This window comes from Calliopsis andreniformis, unplaced genomic scaffold, assembly GCF_051401765.1.
Source record: "Calliopsis andreniformis isolate RMS-2024a unplaced genomic scaffold, iyCalAndr_principal scaffold0018, whole genome shotgun sequence".
NCBI classification, from domain to species: Eukaryota; Metazoa; Arthropoda; class Insecta; order Hymenoptera; family Andrenidae; genus Calliopsis; species Calliopsis andreniformis.
The window spans coordinates 2,725,180-2,742,590 of record NW_027480430.1 but is presented as its reverse complement, the minus strand read 5'-3'; positions in this window follow the sequence as shown (position 1 = coordinate 2,742,590).

Here is a 17,411-nt window from a genome sequence, read left to right as displayed (position 1 = left end):
AGTTAAACCTAGGTTACCCGGAACGTAGAAATGACCACTACTTTCACAATGTTTGCAATTATTCATTTTATACGATGGAAAAACTGTTGTACTTATAATGTATTTTATTCTTCTGGCGTTGACTTCTTAGGCCCTAACTATTCGATCTGGTGGAACAACACCCTAGAGTGCAGCCTAGGTTGCCCTGAACGTAGCACTGACCATTACGGTCACACTGTTTGCAAATATACATTATATACGATGGAAAAGCTGTTGTATTTATATTGTATTTTATCCTTCTGGCGTTGAATTCTAAGTGCATAGCTATTCGATCTGGTGGAGCAACGCCATATAGTGAATCCCAGGTTGCCCGGAACGTAGAAATGACCACTACATTCACACTGTGTGCAATTATTCATTTTATACGATGGAAAAGCTGTTGTATTTATATTGTATTTTATGCTTCTGACGATGACTTCTAAGGCCGTAGCTATTAGATGTGGTGGAGCAACGCCATAGAATGACGCCTAGGTTGCCCGGAACGCAGAAATGACCATCACTTTCACACTGGTTGCAATTATTCCTGTTATACGATGGAAAAGCTGTTGTATTTATATCGTATTTTATGCTTCTGGCGTTGACTTCTCAGGCCCTAACTATTCCATCTGGTGGAACAACGACCTAGGGTGAAGCCTAGGTTGCCCGGAACGTAGAAATGACCATTACTTTCACACTGGTTGCAATTATTCGTTTTATACGATGGAAAAACTGTTGTATTTATTTTGTATTTGGTGCTTCTGGCGTTGACTTCTTAGGCCTTAACTATTCGACCTGGTGGAGCAGCTCCATAGAGTGAAGCCTAGGGTGCCCGCAAAGTAGAAATGAACATTATTTTCACACTGGTTGCAATTATTAGTTTTATACGATGGAAAAACTGTTGCATTTATTATGTATTTTATGCTTCTGCCGTTGTATTTTAAGGCCGTAGCTATTCGATGTTCTGGAGCAACGCCCTAGAGTGAAGCCTAGTTTGCCCGGAACGTTCAAATGACCATTACTTTCACACTGGTTGCAATTATTCGTTTTATACTATGGAAAAACTGTTGTACTTACATTGTATTTTATTCTTCTGGCGTTGATTTCTAAGTCCCTAGCTATTCGATCTGGTGGAGCAACGCCCTAGAGTTAAAGCTAGGTTACCCGGAACGTAGAAATGACCAGTACTTTCACAATGTTTGCAATTATTCATTTTATGCGATGGAAAAACTGTTGTACTTATATTGTATTTTATTCTTCTGGCGTTGACTTCTTAGGCCCTAACTATTCGATCTGGTGGAACAACGCCCTAGAGTGAAGCCTAGGTTGCCCGGAACGTAGCACTGACCATTACGATCACACTGTTTGCAAATATATATTATATACGATGGAAAAGCTTTTTTATTTATATTGTATTTTATGCTTCTTGGCGATGACTTCTGAGGCAGTAGCTATTAGATGTGGTGGAGCAACGTCATAGAGTGACGCCGAGGTTGCCCGGAACGTAGAAATGACCATCACTTTCACACTGGTTGCAATTATTCCTGTTATACGATGGAAAAGCTGTTGTACTTATATCGTATCTTATGCTTCTGGCGTTGACTTCTTAGGCCCTAACTATTCCATCTGGTGGAACAACGACCTAGGGTGAAGCCTAGGTTGCCCGGAACGTAGAAATGACCATTACTTTCACACTGGTTGCAATTATTCGTTTTATACGATGGAAAAACTGTTGTATTTATTATGTATTTTATGCTTCTGACGTTGTATTTTAAGGCCGTAGCTATTCGATGTGGTGGAGCAACGCCCTAGAGTGACGCCTAGGTTGCCGGGAACCTAGTAATGGCCATTACTTTCACACTGGTTGCAATTATTCGTTTTATACGATGGAAAAGCTGTTGTATTTATATTGTATTTTATGCTTCTGGCGTTGAGTTCTAAGGCCGTAGCTATTAGATGTGGTGGAGCGACGCCCTGGTGTGACGCCTAGGTTGCCCGCAACGTAGAAGTGACGATTACTTTCACAATGTTTGCAATTATTCATTTTATACGATGGAAAAACTGTTGTACTTATATTGTACTTTATTCTTCTGGCGTTGACTTCTTAAGCCCTAGCTATTCGATCTGGTGGAAGAACGCCCTAGAGTGAAGCATAGGTTGCCCGGAAAGTAGCAATGACCATTACGATCACACTGTTTGCAAATATACATTATATACGATGGAAATGCTGTTGTATTTATATTGTATTTTATGCTTCTGGCGTTTACTTCTTAGGCCCTAATTATTCGATCTGGTGGAGCACCGCCATAGAGTGAAGCCTAGGATGCCCGGAACGTAGCACGTACCATTACCTTCAAACTGGTTGCAATTATTCCTGTTATACGATGTAAAAGCTGTTCAATTTATTTTGTATTTTATGCTTCGGGCGTCGACTTCTAAGGCCTTAACTATTCGGGCTGGTGGAGCAACATCCTAGAGTGAAGCCTAGGATGCCCGAAACGTAGAAATGACCATTAGCTTCACACTGGTTGGAATTATTCCTGTCATAACATGGAAAAACTCTTGTATATTTATTGTATTTTATGCTCCGGGCGTTGACTTCTATGGCCCTACCAATTCGATCTGTTGGAGCAACACCCTACAGTTAAGCCTAGGTTGCCTGGAACGTAGAAATAAACATAACTTTCACACTGGCAGCAATTCTTCGTTTTATACAATGGAAAAACTGTTCTATTTCTTTTGTATTTTATGCTTCGGCCGTGGACTTCTAAGGCCCTAACTACTCGATCTGGTGGAGCAACGCCCTAGAGTGAAGCCTAGGTTGCCCGGAACGAAGAAATGTCCATTACTTTCACACTGGTTGCTATTATTCGTTTTATACGATGGAAAAACTGTTATACTTATATTGTATTTTATGCTTTTGGCGTTGACTTCTTAGGCCCTAACTATTCGATCTGGTGGAACAACGCCCTAGACTGAAGCCTAGGTTGCCCGGAGCGTAGGACATACCATTACATTCACACTGGCTGCAATTACTCCTGTTATACGATGGAAAAACTGTTGTACTTTTATTGTATTTTATGCTTCTGGCGTTTAATCCTAAGTCCCTAGCTATTCGATCTGGTGGAGCAACACCCCACAGTGAAGCCTAGGTTGCCCGGAACGTATATATGACCATAACCTACACACAGGTTGCAATTATTCGTTTTATACGATGGAAAGACTGTTCGACTTGTTTTGTAGTTTATGTTTCTGGCGCTGACTTCTACGGCCCTAACTCTTCGATCTGTTTTAGCAACGGCCTGGAGTGAAGTCTATGTTGCCCGGAGCGTAGGACATACCTTTACCTTCACACTAGTTGCAATTATTCCTGTTATACGATGGAAAAACTGTTGGATTTATATCGTATTTTATGCTTCAAGCGTAGACTTCTGAGGTCCTAGCTACTCGAGCTGGTGGAGCAACGCCCTAGAGTGAAACCTAGGTTGCCCGGAACGTAGAAATAACCATTACTTTCACACTGGTTGCAATTATTCCTTTTATACAATGGAAAAACTGTTGTATTTTTATTGTATTTTGTGCTTCTGGCGTTTAATTCTAAGTCCCTAGCTATTCGATATGGTGGAGCAATGCCCTAGAGTGAAGCCTAGATTGCCCGGATCGTAGAAATGACCATTACTTTCACACTGGTTGCAATTATTCATTTTATACGATGGAAAAGCTGTTGTATTTATATTGTACTTTATGCTTCTGGCGCTGACTTCTAAGGCCGTAGCTATTAGAAGTGGTGGAGCAGCCTCCTGGAGTGACGGCTAGGTTGCCGGGAACGTAGAAATGACAATTAATTTCACACTGGTAGCAATTATTCGTTTTATACGATGGAAAAACTGTTTTATTTATTTTGTATTTTAAGCCACGGGCGTTGAGTCCTAAGGCCCTAACTATTCGATATAGTGGAGCAACGCCCTCGAGTGAAGCCTAGGTTGCCCGGAACGTAGAAATGACCATAAGTTTCATACTGGTTGCAATTATTCGTTTTATACGATGGAAAAACTGTTGTATTTATATTGCATTTTATGCTTCTGGCGTTCACTTCTTAGGCCCTAACTATACGATCTGGTGGAACAACGTCCTAGAGTGAAGCCTAGGTTGCGTGGAACGTAGAAATGACCATCACTTTCACACGGGTTGCCATTATTCCTGTTACAGGATGGAAAGACGGTTGTATTTTTATTGTATTTTATACTTCAGGCGTCGACTTCTGAGGCTGTAGCTATTCGATGTGGTGGAAGAACGCCATAGAGTGAAGCCTAGGTTGCCCGGAACGTAGAAATGACCATAAGTTTCATACTGGTTGGAATTATTCGTTTTATACGATGGAAAAACTGTTGTATTTATATTGCATTTTATGCTTCTGGCGTTCACTTCTTAGGCCCTAACTATTCGATCTGGTGGAACAACGCCCTAGGGTGAAGCCTAGGTTGCCCGGAACGTAGAAATGACCATAACTTTTACACTGGTAGCAATTATTCGTTTTATACGATGGAAGAGCTGTTGTATTTATATTGCATTTTATGCCTCTGGCGTTGACTTCTAAGGCCGTAGCTATTAGATGTGGTGGAGCAACGCCCTAGAGTGACGCCTAGGGTATTCGGAACGTAGAAGTGACCATAACTTCCACAATGGTTGCAATTATTCATTTAATATGATGGAAAAGCTGTTGTATTTATATCGTATTTTATGCTTCGGGCGTTGACTTCTTAGGCCCTAACATTTCGATCTGGTGGAGCAACGCCCTACAGTGAAGCCTAGGTTACCCGGAACGTAGATATGACCATAACCTTCACACAGGTTGCAATTATTCGTTTTATACGGTGTAAAGGCTGCTGTGTTTATTTTGTATTTTATTTTTCTGGTGTTGACTTCTTAGGCCCTAACTATTCGATCTGGTGGAACAACACCCTAGAGTGCAGCCTAGGTTGCCCTGAACGTAGCACTGACCATTACGATCACACTGTTTGCAAATATACATTATATACGATGGAAAAGCTGTTGTATTTATATTGTATTTTATCCTTCTGGCGTTGAATTCTAAGTGCCTAGCTATTCGATCTGGTGGAGCAACGCCATATAGTCAATCCCAGGTTGCCCGGAACGTAGAAATGACCACTACATTCACACTGTGTGCAATTATTCATTTTATACGATGGAAAAGCTGTTGTATTTATATTGTATTTTATGCTTCTGGCGTTGACTTCTTAGGCCATAATTATTCGATCTCGTGGAGCAACGCCCTAGCGTGAAGCCTAGGTTGACCGGAACGTAGAAATGACCATAACCTTCATACTGGTAGCAATTATTCGTTATATACAATGGAAAAACTGTTCTATTTATTTTGTATTTTATGCTTCTGGCGTTGACTTCTAAGGCCCTAACTCTTCGATCTGGTGGAGCAACGCCCTAGAGTGAAGCCTAGGTTGCCCGGAACGTAGCAATGACCATTAAGATCACACTGTTTGCAAATATGCATTATATACGATGGAAAAGCTGCTGTATTTATATTGTATTTTATGCTTCTGGCGATGACTTCTAAGGCCGTAGCTATTAGATGTGGTGGAGCAACGCCATAGAGTGGCGCCTAGGTTGCCCGGAACGTAGAAATGACCATCACTTTCACACTGGTTGCAATTATTCCTGTTATACGATGGAAAAGCTGTTGTATTTATATCGTATTTTATGCTTCTGGCGTTGACTTCTTAGGCCCTAACTATTCCATCTGGTGGAACAACGACCTAGGGTGAAGCCTAGGTTGCCCGGAACGTCGAAAGGACCGTTACTTTCACACTGGTTGCAATTATTCGTTTTATACGAGGGAAAAACTGTTGTATCTATTTTGTATTTGGTGCTTCTGGCGTTGACTTCCTAGGCCTTAAATATTCGATCTGGTGGTGCAGCGCCATAGAGTGAAACCTAGGGTGCCCGGAAAGTAGAAATGAACATTATTTTCACACTGGTTGCAATTATTAGTTTTATACGATGGAAAAACTGTTGCATTTATTATGTATTTTATGCTTCTGCCGTTGTATTTTAAGGCCATAGCTATTCGATGTGGTGGAGCAACGCCCTAGAGTGAAGCCTAGTTTGCCCGGAACGTTCAAATGACCATTACTTGCACACTGGTTGCAATTATTCGTTTTATACTATGGAAAAACTGTTGTACTTACATTGTATTTTATTCTTCTGGCGTTGATTTCTAAGTCCCTAGCTATTCGATCTGGTGGAGCAACGCCCTAGAGTTAAAGCTAGGTTACCCGGAACGTAGAAATGACCAGTACTTTCACAATGTTTGCAATTATTCATTTTATGCGATGGAAAAACTGTTGTACTTATGTTGTATTTTATTCTTCTGGCGTTGACTTCTTAGGCCCTAACTATTCGATCTGGTGGAACAACGCCCTAGAGTGAAGCCTAGGTTGCCCGGAACGTAGCACTGACCATTACGATCACACTGTTTGCAAATATATATTATATACGATGGAAAAGCTTTTTTATTTATATTGTATTTTATGCTTCTTGGCGATGACTTCTGAGGCCGTAGCTATTAGATGTGGTGGAGCAACGTCATAGAGTGACGCCTAGGTTGCCCGGAACGTAGAAATGACCATCACTTTCACACTGGTTGCAATTATTCCTGTTATACGATGGAAAAGCTGTTGTACTTATATCGTATCTTATGCTTCTGGCGTTGAATTCTTAGGCCCTAACTATTCCATCTGGTGGAACAACGACCTAGGGTGAACCCTAGGTTGCCCGGAACGTAGAAATGACCATTACTTTCACACTGGTTGCAATTATTCGTTTTATACGATGGAAAAACTGTTGTATTTATTATGTATTTTATGCTTCTGACGTTGTATTTTAAGGCCGTAACTATTCGATGTGGTGGAGCAACGCCCTAGAGTGACGCCTAGGTTGCCCGGAACCTAGAAATGGCCATTACTTTCACACTGGTTGCAATTATTCGTTTTATACAATGGAAAAGCTGTTGTATTTATATTGTATTTTATGCTTCTGGCGTTGACTTCTAAGGCCGCAGCTATTAGATGTGGTGGAGCGACGCCCTGGTGTGACGCCTAGGTTGCCCGCAACGTAGAAGTGACGATTACTTTCACAATGTTTGCAATTATTCATTTTATACGATGGAAAAACTGTTGTACTTATATTGTACTTTATTCTTCTGGCGTTGACTTCTTAGGCCCTAACTATTCGATCTGGTGGAAGAACGCCCTAGAGTGAAGCCTAGGTTGCCCGGAAAGTAGCAATGACCATTACGATCACACTGTTTGCAAATATACATTATATACGATGGAAATGCTGTTGTATTTATATTGTATTTTATGCTTCTGGCGTTTACTTCTTAGGCCCTAATTATTCGATCTGGTGGAGCACCGCCATAGAGTGAAGCCTAGGTTGCCCGGAACGTAGCACGTACCATTACCTTCAAACTGGTTGCAATTATTCCTGTTATACGATGTAAAAGCTGTTCAATTTATTTTGTATTTTATGCTTCGGGCGTCGACTTCTAAGGCCCTAACTATTCGGGCTGGTGGAGCAACATCCTCGAGTGAAGCCTAGGTTGCCCGAAACGTAGAAATGACCATTAGCTTCACACTGGTTGCAATTATTCCTGTTATACCATGGAAAAACTCTTGTATATTTATTGTATTTTATGCTCCGGGCGTTGACTTCTATCGCCCTACCAATTCGATCTGTTGGAGCAACACCCTACAGTTAAGCCTAGGTTGCCTGGAACGTAGAAAAAAACATAACTTTCACACTGGCAGCAATTCTTCGTTTTATACAATGGAAAAACTGTTCTATTTATTTTGTATTTTATGCTTCGGCCGTGGACTTCTAAGGCCCTAACTACTCGATCTGGTGGAGCAACGCCCTAGAGTGAAGCCTAGGTTGCCCGGAACGAAGAAATGTCCATTACTTTCACACTGGTTGCTATTATTCGTTTTATACGATGGAAAAACTGTTATACTTATATTGTATTTTATGCTTCTGGCGTTGACTTCTTAGGCCCTAACTATTCGATCTGGTGGAACAACGCCCTAGACTGAAGCCTAGGTTGCCCGGAACGTAGGACATACCATTACATTCACACTGGCTGCAATTATTCCTGTTATACGATGGAAAAACTGTTGGATTTATATCGTATTTTATGCATCAAGCGTAGACTTCTGAGGTCCTAGCTACTCGAGCTGGTGGAGCAACGCCCTAGAGTGAAACCTAGGTTGCCCGGAACGTAGCAATGACCATTAAGATCACACTGTTTGCAAATATACATTATATACGATGGAAAAGCTGCTGTATTTATATTGTATTTTATGCTCCTGGCGTTGACTTCTTAGGCCATAATTATTCGATCTCGTGGAGCAACGCCCTAGCGTGAAGCCTAGGTTGACCGGAACGTAGAAATGACCATAACCTTCATACTGGTAGCAATTATTCGTTATATACAATGGAAAAACTGTTCTATTTATTTTGTATTTTATGCTTCTGGCGTTGACTTCTAAGGCCCTAACTCTTCGATCTGGTGGAGCAACGCCCTAGAGTGAAGCCTAGGTTGCCCGGAACGTAGCAATGACCATTAAGATCACACTGTTTGCAAATATACATTATATACGATGGAAAAGCTGCTGTATTTATATTGTATTTTATGCTTCTGGCGATGACTTCTAAGGCCGTAGCTATTAGATGTGGTGGAGCAACGCCATAGAGTGGCGCCTAGGTTGCCCGGAACGTAGAAATGACCATCACTTTCACACTGGTTGCAATTATTCCTGTTATACGATGGAAAAGCTGTTGTATTTATATCGTATTTTATGCTTCTGGCGTTGACTTCTTAGGCCCTAACTATTCCATCTGGTGGAACAACGACCTAGGGTGAAGCCTAGGTTGCCCGGAACGTCGAAATGACCGTTACTTTCACACTGCTTGCAATTATTCGTTTTATACGAGGGAAAAACTGTTGTATTTATTTTGTATTTGGTGCTTCTGGCGTTGACTTCCTAGGCCTTAAATATTCGATCTGGTGGTGCAGCGCCATAGAGTGAAACCTAGGGTGCCCGGAAAGTAGAAATGAACATTATTTTCACACTGGTTGCAATTATTATTAGTTTTATACGATGGAAAAACTGTTGCATTTATTATGTATTTTATGCTTCTGCCGTTGTATTTTAAGGACGTAGCTATTCGATGTGGTGGGGCAACGCCCTAGAGTGAAGCCTAGTTTGCCCGGAACGTTCAAATGACCATTACTTTCACACTGGTTGCAATTATTCGTTTTATACTATGGAAAAACTGTTGTACTTACATTGTATTTTATTCTTCTGGCGTTGATTTCGAAGTCCCTAGCTATTCGATCTGGTGGAGCAACGCCCTAGAGTTAAAGCTAGGTTACCCGGAACGTAGAAATGACCAGTACTTTCACAATGTTTGCAATTATTCATTTTATGCGATGGAAAAACTGTTGTACTTATATTGTATTTTATTCTTCTGGCGTTGACTTCTTAGGCCCTAACTATTCGATCTGGTGGAACAACGCCCTAGAGTGAAGCCTAGGTTGCCCGGAACGTAGCACTGACCATTACGATCACACTGTTTGCAAATATATATTATATACGATGGAAAAGCTTTTTTATTTATATTGTATTTTATGCTTCTTGGCGATGACTTCTGAGGCCGTAGCTATTAGATGTGGTGGAGCAACGTCATAGAGTGACGCCTAGGTAGCCCGGAACGTAGAAATGACCATCACTTTCACACTGGTTGCAATTATTCCTGTTATACGATGGAAAAGCTGTTGTACTTATATCGTATCTTATGCTTCTGGCGTTGACTTCTTAGGCCCTAACTATTCCATCTGGTGGAACAACGACCTAGGGTGAACCCTAGGTTGCCCGGAACGTAGAAATGACCATTACTTTCACACTGGTTGCAATTATTCGTTTTAAACGATGGAAAAACTGTTGTATTTATTATGTATTTTATGCTTCTGACGTTGTATTTTAAGGCCGTAGCTATTCGATTTGGTGGAGCAACGCCCTAGAGTGACGCCTAGGTTACCCGGAACCTAGAAATGGCCATTACTTTCACACTGGTTGCAATTATTCGTTTTATACGATGGAAAAGCTGTTGTATTTATATTGTATTTTATGCTTCTGGCGTTGACTTCTAAGGCCGTAGCTATTAGATGTGGTGGAGCGACGCCCTGGTGTGACGCCTAGGTTGCCCGCAACGTAGAAGTGACGATTACTTTCACAATGTTTGCAATTATTCATTTTATACGATGGAAAAACTGTTGTACTTATATTGTACTTTATTCTTCTGGCGTTGACTTCTTAGGCCCTAACTATTCGATCTGGTGGAAGAACGCCCTAGAGTGAAGCCTAGGTTGCCCGGAAAGTAGCAATGACCATTACGATCACACTGTTTGCAAATATACATTATATACGATGGAAATGCTGTTGTATTTATATTGTATTTTATGCTTCTGGCGTTTACTTCTTAGGCCCTAATTATTCGATCTGGTGGAGCACCGCCATAGAGTGAAGCCTAGGTTGCCCGGAACGTAGCACGTACCATTACCTTCAAACTGGTTGCAATTATTCCTGTTATACGATGTAAAAGCTGTTCAATTTATTTTGTATTTTATGCTTCGGGCGTCGACTTCTAGGGCCCTAACTATTCGGGCTGGTGGAGCAACATCCTAGAGTGAAGCCTAGGTTGCCCGAAACGTAGAAATGACCATTAGCTTCACACTGGTTGCAATTATTCCTGTTATACCATGGAAAAGCTCTTGTATATTTATTGTATTTTATGCTCCGGGCGTTGACTTCTATGGCCCTACCAATTCGATCTGTTGGAGCAACACCCTACAGTTAAGCCTAGGTTGCCTGGAACGTAGAAATAAACATAACTTTCACACTGGCAGCAATTCTTCGTTTTATACAATGGAAAAACTGTTCTATTTATTTTGTATTTTATGCTTCGGCCGTGGACTTCTAAGGCCCTAACTACTCGAACTGGTGGAGCAACGCCCTAGAGTGAAGCCTAGGTTGCCCGGAACGAAGAAATGTCCATTACTTTCACACTGGTTGCTATTATTCGTTTTATACGATGGAAAAACTGTTATACTTATATTGTATTTTATGCTTCTGGCGTTGACTTCTTAGGCCCTAACTATTCGATCTGGTGGAACAACGCCCTAGACTGAGGCCTAGGTTGCCCGGAACGTAGGACATACCATTACATTCACACTGGCTGCAATTACTCCTGTTATACGATGGAAAAACTGTTGTACTTTTATTGTATTTTATGCTTCTGGCGTTTAATTCTAAGTCCCTAGCTATTCGATCTGGTGGAGCAACACCCTACAGTGAAGCCTAGGTTGCCCGGAACGTATATATGACCATAACCTACACACAGGTTGTAATTATTCGTTTTATACGATGGAAAGACTGTTCGACTTGTTTTGTAGTTTATGTTTCTGGCGCTGACTTCTACGGCCCTAACTCTTCGATCTGTTTTAGCAACGGCCTGGAGTGAAGTCTATGTTGCCCGGAGCGTAGGACATACCTTTACCTTCACACTAGTTGCAATTATTCCTGTTATACGATGGAAAAACTGTTGGATTTATATCGTATTTTATGCTTCAAGCGTAGACTTCTGAGGTCCTAGCTACTCGAGCTGGTGGAGCAACGCCCTAGAGTGAAACCTAGGTTGCCCGGAACGTAGCAATGACCATTAAGATCACACTGTTTGCAAATATACATTATATACGATGGAAAAGCTGCTGTATTTATATTGTATTTTATGCTCCTGGCGTTGACTTCTTAGGCCATAATTATTCGATCTCGTGGAGCATCGCCCTAGCGTGAAGCCTAGGTTGACCGGAACGTAGAAATGACCATAACCTTCATACTGGTAGCAATTATTCGTTATATACAATGGAAAAACTGTTCTATTTATTTTGTATTTTATGCTTCTGGCGTTGACTTCTAAGGCCCTAACTCTTCGATCTGGTGGAGCAACGCCCTAGAGTGAAGCCTAGGTTGCCCGGAACGTAGCAATGACCATTAAGATCACACTGTTTGCAAATATACATTATATACGATGGAAAAGCTGCTGTATTTATATTGTATTTTATGCTTCTGGCGATGACTTCTAAGGCCGTAGCTATTAGATGTGGTGGAGCAACGCCATAGAGTGGCGCCTAGGTTGCCCGGAACGTAGAAATGACCATCACTTTCACACTGGTTGCAATTATTCCTGTTATACGATGGAAAAGCTGTTGTATTTATATCGTATTTTATGCTTCTGGCGTTGACTTCTTAGGCCCTAACTATTCCATCTGGTGGAACAACGACCTAGGGTGAAGCCTAGGTTGCCCGGAACGTCGAAATGACCGTTACTTTCACACTGGTTGCAATTATTCGTTTTATACGAGGGAAAAACTGTTGTATTTATTTTGTATTTGGTGCTTCTGGCGTTGACTTCCTAGGCCTTAAATATTCGATCTGGTGGTGCAGCGCCATAGAGTGAAACCTAGGGTGCCCGGAAAGTAGAAATGAACATTATTTTCACACTGGTTGCAATTCCTATTAGTTTTATACGATGGAAAAACTGTTGCATTTATTATGTATTTTATGCTTCTGCCGTTGTATTTTAAGGCCGTAGCTATTCGATGTGGTGGAGCAACGCCCTAGAGTGAAGCCTAGTTTGCCCGGAACGTTCAAATGACCATTACTTTCACACTGGTTGCAATTATTCGTTTTATACTATGGAAAAACTGTTGTACTTACATTGTATTTTATTCTTCTGGCGTTGATTTCTAAGTCCCTAGCTATTCGATCTGGTGGAGCAACGCCCTAGAGTTAAAGCTAGGTTACCCGGAACGTAGAAATGACCAGTACTTTCACAATGTTTGCAATTATTCATTTTATGCGATGGAAAAACTGTTGTACTTATATTGTATTTTATTCTTCTGGCGTTGACTTCTTAGGCCCTAACTATTCGATCTGGTGGAACAACGCCCTAGAGTGAAGCCTAGGTTGCCCGGAACGTAGCACTGACCATTACGATCACACTGTTTGCAAATATATATTATATACGATGGAAAAGCTTTTTTATTTATATTGTATTTTATGCTTCTTGGCGATGACTTCTGAGGCCGTAGCTATTAGATGTGGTGGAGCAACGTCATAGAGTGACGCCTAGGTGGCCCGGAACGTAGAAATGACCATCACTTTCACACTGGTTGCAATTATTCCTGTTATACGATGGAAAAGCTGTTGTACTTATATCGTATCTTATGCTTCTGGCGTTGACTTCTTAGGCCCTAACTATTCCATCTGGTGGAACAACGACCTAGGGTGAACCCTAGGTTGCCCGGAACGTAGAAATGACCATTACTTTCACACTGGTTGCAATTATTCGTTTTATACGATGGAAAAACTGTTGTATTTATTATGTATTTTATGCTTCTGACGTTGTATTTTAAGGCCGTAGCTATTCGATGTGGTGGAGCAACGCCCTAGAGTGACGCCTAGGTTGCCCGGAACCTAGAAATGGCCATTACTTTCACACTGGTTGCAATTATTCGTTTTATACGATGGAAAAGCTGTTGTATTTATATTGTATTTTATGCTTCTGGCGTTGACTTCTAAGGCCGTAGCTATTAGATGTGGTGGAGCGACGCCCTGGTGTGACGCCTAGGTTGCCCGCAACGTAGAAGTGACGATTACTTTCACAATGTTTGCAATTATTCATTTTATACGATGGAAAAACTGTTGTACTTATATTGTACTTTATTCTTCTGGCGTTGACTTCTTAGGCCCTAACTATTCGATCTGGTGGAAGAACGCCCTAGAGTGAAGCCTAGGTTGCCCGGAAAGTAGCAATGACCATTACGATCACACTGTTTGCAAATATACATTATATACGATGGAAATGCTGTTGTATTTATATTGTATTTTATGCTTCTGGCGTTTACTTCTTAGGCCCTAATTATTCGATCTGGTGGAGCACCGCCATAGAGTGAAGCCTAGGTTGCCCGGAACGTAGCACGTACCATTACCTTCAAACTGGTTGCAATTATTCCTGTTATACGATGTAAAAGCTGTTCAATTTATTTTGTATTTTATGCTTCGGGCGTCGACTTCTAAGGCCCTAACTATTCGGGCTGGTGGAGCAACATCCTAGAGTGAAGCCTAGGTTGCCCGAAACGTAGAAATGACCATTAGCTTCACACTGGTTGCAATTATTCCTGTTATACCATGGAAAAACCCTTGGATATTTATTGTATTTTATGCTCCGGGCGTTGACTTCTATGGCCCTACCAATTCGATCTGTTGGAGCAACACCCTACAGCTAAGCCTAGGTTGCCTGGAACGTAGAAATAAACATAACTTTCACACTAGTTGCAATTATTCCTGTTATACGATGGAAAAACTGTTGGATTTATATCGTATTTTATGCTTCAAGCGTAGACTTCTGAGGTCCTAACTACTCGAGCTGGTGGAGCAACGCCCTAGAGTGAAACCTAGGTTGCCCGGAACGTAGAAATAACCATTACTTTCACACTGGTTGCAATTATTCCTTTTATACAATGGAAAAACTGTTGTATTTTTATTGTATTTTGTGCTTCTGGCGTTTAATTCTAAGTCCCTAGCTATTCGATATGGTGGAGCAATGCCCTAGAGTGAAGCCTAGATTGCCCGGATCGTAGAAATGACCATTACTTTCACACTGGTTGCAATTATTCATTTTATACGATGGAAAAGCTGTTGTATTTATATTGTACTTTATGCTTCTGGCGCTGACTTCTAAGGCCGTAGCTATTAGAAGTGGTGGAGCAGCCCCCTGGAGTGACGGCTAGGTTGCCGGGAACGTAGAAATGACCATTAATTTCACACTGGTAGCAATTATTCGTTTTATACGATGGAAAAACTGTTTTATTTATTTTGTATTTTAAGCCACGGGCGTTGAGTCCTAAGGCCCTAACTATTCGATATAGTGGAGCAACGCCCTCGAGTGAAGCCTAGGTTGCCCGGAACGTAGAAATGACCATAAGTTTCATACTGGTTGCAATTATTCGTTTTATACGATGGAAAAACTGTTGTATTTATATTGCATTTTATGCTTCTGGCGTTCACTTCTTAGGCCCTAACTATACGATCTGGTGGTACAACGTCCTAGAGTGAAGCCTAGGTTGCCTGGAACGTAGAAATGACCATCACTTTCACACGGGTTGCCATTATTCCTGTTATAGGATGGAAAGGCGGTTGTATTTTTATTGTATTTTATACTTCAGGCGTCGACTTCTGAGGCTGTAGCTATTCGATGTGGTGGAAGAACGCCATAGAGTGAAGCCTAGGTTGCCCGGAACGTAGAAATGACCATAGGTTTCATACTGGTTGGAATTATTCGTTTTATACGATGGAAAAACTGTTGTATTTATATTGCATTTTATGCTTCTGGCGTTCACTTCTTAGGCCCTAACTATTCGATCTGGTGGAACAACGCCCTAGGGTGAAGCCTAGGTTGCCCGGAACGTAGAAATGACCATAACTTTTACACTGGTAGCAATTATTCGTTTTATACGATGGAAGAGCTGTTGTACTTATATTGTATTTTATCCATCTGGCGTTGACTTCTAAGGCCGTAGCTATTAGATGTGGTGGAGCATCGCCCTAGAGTGACGCCTAGGGTGCTCGGAACGTAGAAATGACCATTACTTTCACACTGTTTGCAATTATTCATTTTATACGATGGAAAAGCTGTTCTATTTATTATGTATTTTATGCTTCGGGCGTTGACTTCTAAGCCCCTAACTATTCGATCTGGTGGTGCAACGCGCTAGAGTGAAGCCTAGGTTGCCTGGAACGGAGAAATAACCATAACTTTCACACTGGTTGCTACTATTCGTTTTATACGATGGAAAACCTGTTATATTTATATTGTATTTTATGCTTCTGGCGTTGACTTCTAAGGCCCTAACTATACGATCTGGTGGAGCAACGCCCTAGAGTGAAGCCTAGGTTGCCCGGAACGTAGGACATACCATTACATTCACACTGGCTGCAATTACTCCTGTTATACGATGGAAAAACTGTTGTACTTTTATTGTATTTTATGCTTCTGGCGTTTAATTCTAAGTCCCTAGCTATTCGATCTGGTGGAGCAACACCCTACAGTGAAGCCTAGGTTGCCCGGAACGTATATATGACCATAGCCTACACACAGGTTGCAATTATTCGTTTTATACGATGGAAAGTCTGTTCCATTTATTTTGTAGTTTATGCTTCTGTCGCTGACTTCTACGACCCCAGCTCTTCGATTTGGTGTAGCAACGCATCAGAGTTAAGTCCAGGATGCCCGAAACGTCGAAATGATCATTACTTTCATACTGGTTGCAATTTGTCATGCTATACGATGGAAAAACTGTTGCATTTTTATTGTATTTTCTGCTTCTGGCTTTGACTTCTAAGGTCGTAGCTATTCGATCTGGTGGAGCAATGCCTCAGAGTTAAGTCTAGGATGCCCGGAACGGAGAAATGACCATAACCTTCACTCTGGTTGCAATAATTCGTTTTATACGATGGAAAAGCTGTTGTATTTATATTGTACTTTATGCTTCTGGCGTTGACTTCTAAGGCCGTAGCTATTAGACGAGGTGGAGCAACGCCCTAGAGTCACGCCTAGGTTGCTCGGAACTTAGAAATGACCATAACTTTCACACTGGTAGCATTTATTCGTTTTATACAATGGAAAGACTGTTCCATTTATTTTGTGCTTTATGCTTCGGGCGTTATCTTCTAAGGCCCTAACTGTTCGAACTGGCGGTGCAACGCCCTAGGCTGAAGTCCAGGTTGCCCGGAACGTAGAAATGACCATAAGTTTCATACTGGCAGCAATTATTCGTTTTATACGATGGAAAAACTGTTATATTTATATTGTATTTTATGCTTCTGGCGTTGACTTCTTAGGCCATAACTATTCGATCTGGTGGAACAGCACCCTACAGTGAAGCCTAGGTTACCCGCAACGTAGAAATGACCATAACTTTCACACTGGTTGCTATTATTCGTTTTATACAATGGAAAAACTGTTCCATTTATTTTGTATTTTATGCTTCGGGCGATGTCTCCTAAGGCCTTAACTATTCGATCTGGTTTAGCAACGCCCTAGAGTGAGGCCTAGGTTTCCCGGAACGTAGGACATACCATTACCTTCACACTGGTTGGAATTATTCCTGTTATACGATGGAAGAACTGTTGCATCTTTATTGTATTTTATGCTTCTGGCGTTGACTTCTAAGGCCCTAA